Source organism: Pezoporus occidentalis, unplaced genomic scaffold, assembly GCF_034315485.1.
Source record: "Pezoporus occidentalis ecotype Australia unplaced genomic scaffold, CSIRO_AGI_Poc_V1 ctg44, whole genome shotgun sequence".
Lineage (NCBI taxonomy): Eukaryota > Metazoa > Chordata > Aves > Psittaciformes > Psittacidae > Pezoporus > Pezoporus occidentalis.
This window is the reverse complement of record NW_026915769.1, coordinates 4,119,379-4,126,586: the sequence shown is the minus strand read 5'-3', so window position 1 is coordinate 4,126,586 and position 7,208 is coordinate 4,119,379. Positions and strand designations below refer to the sequence as shown.

Below are 7,208 nucleotides of genomic sequence, written 5' to 3'. Positions count from 1 at the left end.
AGAAAGGTCTACCTTGTCCGGTGACAATCACACACTATTTTATCAAAGGTTAAAACCAAATACAGGTGGCAAAAAATGCCATTATCTGGAACTTCCTAAGCACCAGGGACAAGGTTTTCAGAATAGCAAGTACAACGTCATGATCTCACACTCAAAAATGAATCCTTGGTTAAAAATTCTGGTCATCTAAAAGATTATACTAAAGCCAAAAGTTTGTACTAAAAGGTAAAGGAACCAACACTGGTGTTTCCTAGTGTTCTTTGAGAGAGATGTCAGTTACCTAACTTAAGCTGAGGGAGGCTCTTTAAAAATTTTTAGCAATAACAAGGCAAAATAGGTAACTCGCTGGAATCATGAACACAACCTTTGGATTTGCCATCGATTACTTTAATGCAGGTATATTTCTTTGGACCAGAATATCCATCATATTATAAATGACTTTAATCTGAGTCATATTATACGTATACACATTTATGCTACAGCAGATCTTAATGGATCTTCTGCCATTACAAAAATAGTCCCTTAGATTCTTAGCTTAAAATCAGCTCCTGCTTTTCCAAGAGTTAGTCTGGCATAAAGCTTACTTTCCTAGATGCTGTGCAGCACCACAGCTGGAAAGATGCTGTTGCACATGTTGTTCCTTTTTACAGGTTGTTTTGAGATAGAGGTCACTATCATTTAATAGGAATATTCTTTTATTGTATTACTTATGTCTCAAGACAGGATACAGTAGTTTTGTTAATTGTTGAATTCTTTTACAGGTATTCACCTAGTCCCTCAAGAATACAGCCCATGATACTTTTTTCACAGGTGAGATAGAAAGATGTCAAAATATGAAGCCCACGCCACCTGAGTAAACAAAGACCAATAAAGAGTCCTCTCCCACATTCATTCTCCTCCAACAAAGAAGCTGAAGCTAATTCCCTTGACTAGTGCAAGGGCCTGACCCTTCCCCCTAGTCCCAAACTGTTACCACTACTGGCCATCAGCAAAGTAGACAGCTGTGAGTTTCAGGCTGATGGACAGAACAAATGGCTTGGAGTTCATTTGAAATAGGGAAAAAATAGGGAGCTAATTTTGATAAAAGAATGAGTTTAAAGGTCTCAGGAGCAGGGAAAGAATGTAAGCAAGGAGACAGGAATGAGACAAGGAAATGATTATGAATGTGCTAAAAAGAAAATACAAAGCTCCTCAGGAAGGGGAAGGTTATTCAAGAGGGAGGACAGGGGGAGGAAACAAGGGAACACACTGGCAAAAAACACTGACAAAGATATCTGAAAAAGCACAGCAAAGAGAAATTAGGGTAAGTTTACAGTTTTCCTACTAATATGAAAGTTTTATTCCCTCTACTATTATTTATTTTTCATGTTTTCTCGTTGGCTGTAAAAGAATTCTCCAAGTTCTTTGAGCCAGTCAGTATGACATACACTAGATAAGAGAGAGAATCCCTCAATAAGTGGCAGGATCAACATCATAGCTGCTATCCTCCTAACTTACAATCAGATTTAATTGACAGCCTGGAAAAAGGCCATCAGAAGCACTTCCCAGTCTTCCTCTTGTCTTGTAAAAACAAGGAAACAAACAAAAAACAAACAGGAAACCACCTCTCCTACAAAGGCAGAACCTAGTAACAGCAGCATCAGACCCATAATTGCTGAGTAAATGACAGGAGATTGGGGAAAAAGCAGATAATCTTCAATTTATCACTTCACTGGTGCATAGGTGTCAACAGTCCTGCTATGTTTATTAAATCAACAAGCAGTCCTGCAATCTATTAGCTACATCTCTTCAACTTTATAATGCTGAAATGTGTAATTAATTGTGTGTTGGTGTTATGTTATTTGTTCTAAAGTCACAAAAGCTAATCCATTTCTGTGTTCTAGCTAGTTGACTAGCCTGGGAATCTTTGTATATGTTGATCATTCAATGCTAAACAAGTGGATTATTTACATAGAGAGTCATACAGAAGACTTGTAACTCAGAAATTCTGTTCTTGTAAGTACTTTAAAACCAGCTGACCTTAAAGCAAGTGACTGCGTGAATCCAAAAGAAAATACGCTAAGAGAAGATAGCTGGAAATTTCAACAACCTTTTAATCCTCTCACAGTTCTTTATATTACCATTACTCTTCAGGAAATACACCATCAAAATTAGGCAATTACAAACAGATGTGTGGTGTATTTTAAACCCTTGTCAATGTCCTGGTTACTGAGCTAGAATCCCAAACAGCACAAACCCCATGAACTTAGGGGGTCATAATGCTCCCTCATTTACTCAGTTCAAGTAATAAGAACCATATACTACCGGCTTTATTATCAGTGATATCACTTGTGCACCAAGACAGCACTCATCCTACTTTTGTAAGATTTTTTTTTTTTGTTGTCTTCTCTTGGAATAAGTATAATTTATCCTTGATGATGGAATCAGTGTATGATCCTCTAACCACTCCAAGAAACTCTTCATGCCAACCAGCAGCATAAATGAAACACCATAGTATGAATGTAACTTTGAAATAAGCTAAATCTTACAGTAATTTTGAATGCAATAGACATGACTACACTTCAGAGTTGAATATGTACCACCAAGATGAATATACAACCAATATGAATTACATCACCATGGAAACTATGCACTCCTGATGTGTGAAACATGTCCAAACATTTACTTTATCTTATAAGCATACATATGTAGTTCTCAAGTACAAGGAAATCTGCATTTTGTATTTTTAAAGCTGGGTGAATGAACAAGTATAAATCAGGAAAAATATGAGAATAGAGAGGAAAAAATGGGGGACAATATTGCTTTCAGATAGGAAAAAATGGGGGACAATATTGTTTTCAGATTATATGATGTAAGTACAAACAATTTCATTGAGATTAACATCTTATTAAAACAAAAAAATGAAAGCATAACTCACAGCCTGAACCTAAAAATAGCCAAAGTGGGATTCACCTCATTACCTGCATCAGTCAAAAACTTAGGCATATAAACTCTCCTTTATAGGTAGGCGTCTATTCCAAGGCAGTCTTTCCACCTCTTTCTGTAGTCAGCCTTTCCAAGGGCAAACTCATTCTGCCTGTTGAGGGCACCTACTTCAGGGTCACCATTCCCCCTTCGGAGGGAGGTACCAAAATTTCAGATGACTAAAACTACACAACACAAATCTAAGGTTTCTGTTACTATGACTGCTTCTCAGTATCCTAATTTACTTAGATGACTGCAAAGATAGTGAAAACCTACATCAAATCTGGGATATCTGAGGTGGCTAAATTCTGAAATCTGGCTCTTCGAATGACATTCCCAGCCTTTCTTCAAAAATCTTAATATTCAAAAATATGGAAAATATTTTTATTACTAGCTTCTATTGCTCTTTACAGAACTCCCTGGGAGTAGGAAACACTGGCTCCTTTTTTGTAACAAAATATGAGTAACATTTAATTAACTGATTTATGTATATTTTATTCCTGCTTAACATTAAAAATAATTTTTAAACTACACAAAAAAGATAAAATGAGAACTAAAAGGTACATGAGGGTCTGGGAAAAAAAAAATGCACATATTCTAGAGTAATCAAATTTATTTGGTTTGCTTTTCAGGCACATAATTTTAGAAAGGGATATTCACAGAAAAAAAAATCAACTGGGAGAAAAACATGACTAAAAATGTTCTGAGAAAAATGCAGTCTGTAAAAAAGATGCTTTATGTCTTTTTTACAAGGCAAATGAACTGAACCACATGAAAGACAGAATTTTTATATTACGTTAAATCTTTTATTAAGCTTCATGAGAAATATTTCTGTTAAATGAGACGTTAAAAAAGAAAGAAAAAAGATCCTCCTCATACTTGATTGCTATTCCATCAATAGCTGATGCACAATTAGAGGAAAAGGCACAACAAGCCATGAATTTCAAAATAAAGGTAAAAGAAAATAATGTAACAAAAAAAAATCTGTAAATGTATGAATGTTACATCATTCCTTCAGCTAGCTCAAATTTGTATTTACTCAAGTCTGTGCAGACTCCTTTTTCTGTACAAATAAAACAAGTGTTTGAGGAACCTCTCTCTTTTTTATTTCCCGTATCAGTTGAATTAACTTGTAATATATTATTACTTTTTAAAAAATCTAGATTCCCTTCTAAGTAATTAAATACATCTTTCTGAAGAGAAATTAATATGTTTCAGCAAGAAAAGTTCTGAATATAACCAGATAAACCCAGCAACTATAAGAAAGGCCATTCAAACTTTAGTGATAACCTCTGTGTAAAATCACAGAGGTCTGCTCAGCTAGAAACACTGCTACGACTGCCAGATTGAGAAAATAGTAAAAACTGTCTTTCTGGCAGATACTGTGGTGGTATGCTGCATCTCTAAAAACAGCATATCACTAAGAAGTTGTAACAGAACTGGCTCTCTCATAGGTATGTAGGATACATCACATACCTGCCATCATGGTGAAATCTTGGCACAGCTTGTTTGTGTTCCAGAAGGCAATCCAAGTCAGGCACTTGACCAGTCCGAACGCAAGGCCTAAGAAATAAAAGCAAAAAATTCCGTCAGCATTCACATTTGCAGTGTTTGAAAACAAAGATGTCTTCCATGTCATGCTATCAATCACCCTGCTTTTATGCACTATCTATCATTTAGTTTGTTCCATGACAGAAAGGGCAAAAAACATTCAGACCTCATTTAGGCTCATACAATTCAACAGTGAGCTCTGAAGAGAAGAATTAAGTCCACATATGATTGAAACATACTGTCATGAGCATTTTGCCAAACCATCTATCATCCTGGCACTGTACATTGCCACATATTTTTGTATGCTACTTGATAAAGATTTTCTAGCCAATATACCCATCTGTCATGTATGTGAAAATAATCCCATACAAATAAAACAAGAGAAATATGCTTAAGAAGCTAGAAAAAATTTGGTTCTGTAACACTGAACATTTGAAGTTTTATGAACGTCTAACCCCAAAATAACTTTGTTACACGTTATTAATTAAGAGTAAATATTTATTGAGAAGTTGTACAAAATATCTTTGAAGACTAGAGCAAATTATACAAAGCAAAAGGTATTTTAAAATAAAGATACATTGAAAATAGTTATCCAAAGAGAAAATCATCTCTAAAGCTGAAAATTCAAAACTTGAAAGAGTCTGGTATGCATTATAATTCAATCTTGATCTAGGAGATCAAAAGGCTATTGCCACAAAACTTATCTGTGGCAATAAATCTCCAGAAGCAAAGTTAGAGCTCACAGTCAATGGAGTAGAACAAAAGACAACTTTTAGGGATTGGGCAATCTGCTCATGACAGTGAAAGAATCAATTTGCTATAGACAGCTTCCTTCTTCTGCTACTGAATGTACTGGTAACTGATTATTTTTAACTTGGATATCAGACTTCTGGAAATTTAAACAATACTTCACCACTACTAAAAATAATGGAAAACTACTCAAATTCAGTTTATAGGGTGAAGACATAAGATGTCTGTGTTCACTCAAGTTTTTGCTATTTTACTGAATTCAAGCTCTAAACCAAAATGTTTTGGTTGCCAAAGACATGCCTAAGTTGTCAAAAAGCACTTAGTTGTAACCTATGAAAAGCACTGTGATCACAAATGAAGATGTTACTTTTTCTTCCAAGGGACAATGAACTTGTACTCAGTTTAAAGGTGAAAAACATACACCAAAGGAATATTTTTACATTTAGTAAAGCTATGTATCTTGTAAAATCAAATATCTAAATCCAATTCTTAAATATTGATCTTGTATAATAAGAGCTTAACAGTTTATACTAAAGTGATACTACAAAATTGAAATCCTCGATAAATATTTATACTATTATAAGTCATAAAAAATACATGCCCTACATTAACTTTGTACAAACTACTGAAATATTTGCAGGATAGTGAGTTCTTTTCAGTATAAGGCACTAAAATTCAGCAGACTAATTCATCTCTTCTGAATGCTATACCATACAGAACATGAGTTGTGGAATACATTTTTACCATCCTAAAAGTCTCTAAGAATCTTTCTTCGTCACTTGCAGTTATTCTTCAGCACAAAGTTAATTAGGAAGCGCTAGCTTACATTTTACTTCTTTTTAATCAAAGAAAATAAATGCTACTTCCTAGGCAGGTCAACATAAAAGAAATTAAAAACCTAAAGTTACTAGCTATTATAGTTTAACCTGCCAACTGAAATTATAATAGCAAAAAAGAGCTGATACCCATTTGCTACTCCTTGACAAACTAAGGCATCTATGTATCATGAATAAACCATAGGAATGCTAATGAAACTAGGATCCGTGTGTCTCCAGGGTATCTGCAGAAATCCATTCTGAGTTGCTAGTGCTACACAAAGTGTATAAATTTGAGTGAAAACTTTCATGGAGTTGGTAGCTGAGTCCTTGCTGTCATCAGATACCTCTCTGAAACTAATCTCTGCAATTGGCATCTTCATGAAGAATCTGAGAAAAGAAAGAGGATCTGAACTACATATGTGTGGGAATTAACTATTGATCTCCTGTATTTCCTACAGATTACAATCTCAAAGAAGGATAACTTAAACTTAAGTTTTTTTTCCTGAATACATTAGGCTCTTTTTTTATCTGAACTGCAAGTGATGTAGAGACTTAATTTCCCAAAAGAAAACGTTCTCATATCTCTTCTTCATGATTTTATTAAAAAATAAAGTGCAAAGAAATTGTTAGGAAAAAAAAAATTATTGTCTAGGAGAAATCCTGCTCTTTGTGCAGGACTGGTGTAAGATGCTCAATACCAGCTGAAACCCTTCTGATAGAATATTCAAAAATGCCCTGAGAGTCAGTGAGAGAAGTGCCCACAGCCTTCAACCCATTTGGAAGTAAAAGTCCGGACACTTCTCAAGAAAGAAACTATACAAAGGGCCCTATAGAAAGAGAAGGAAGTCCTCTTCATGCATTTTGAGTTTCACCTTCTACAATTAGACACACTACACTGAAAATCATTATTGGCTCAACTTGCTGCTATGGAAACTGTACTGGGTAGCTATTCCCCTTTGGCAATGGAGATGCTCTGATTACAACAGATGAAGGAAACTTGAATTGTCTTTGTTTTCACCTGACCTAATGAAAATTTGTACGTTGGCACTCAAAACAATCCATCACTGTACTTACACAAAAATAAGTTAGAAGAGGCCTCTGTAAAACGTGTCACCATTTCTTCAT

General features: G+C 34.9%; 1 long non-coding RNA gene across 1 annotated transcript in view; it reads right to left on the bottom strand.

The window, feature by feature from the left end:
- Positions 1-2,813: 2,813 nt before the first annotated feature.
- The window catches only part of LOC134172112 (uncharacterized), a 42,388-nt gene continuing 37,993 nt past the window's right edge, over positions 2,814-7,208 (bottom strand). Inside the window, exons 2-3 of the long non-coding RNA XR_009967835.1 lie at positions 4,441-4,527; positions 2,814-3,143 (exon numbers count right to left, since the gene is read on the bottom strand). This is a non-coding gene — a long non-coding RNA (uncharacterized LOC134172112). The remainder of the gene's footprint in view (positions 3,144-4,440; positions 4,528-7,208) is intronic.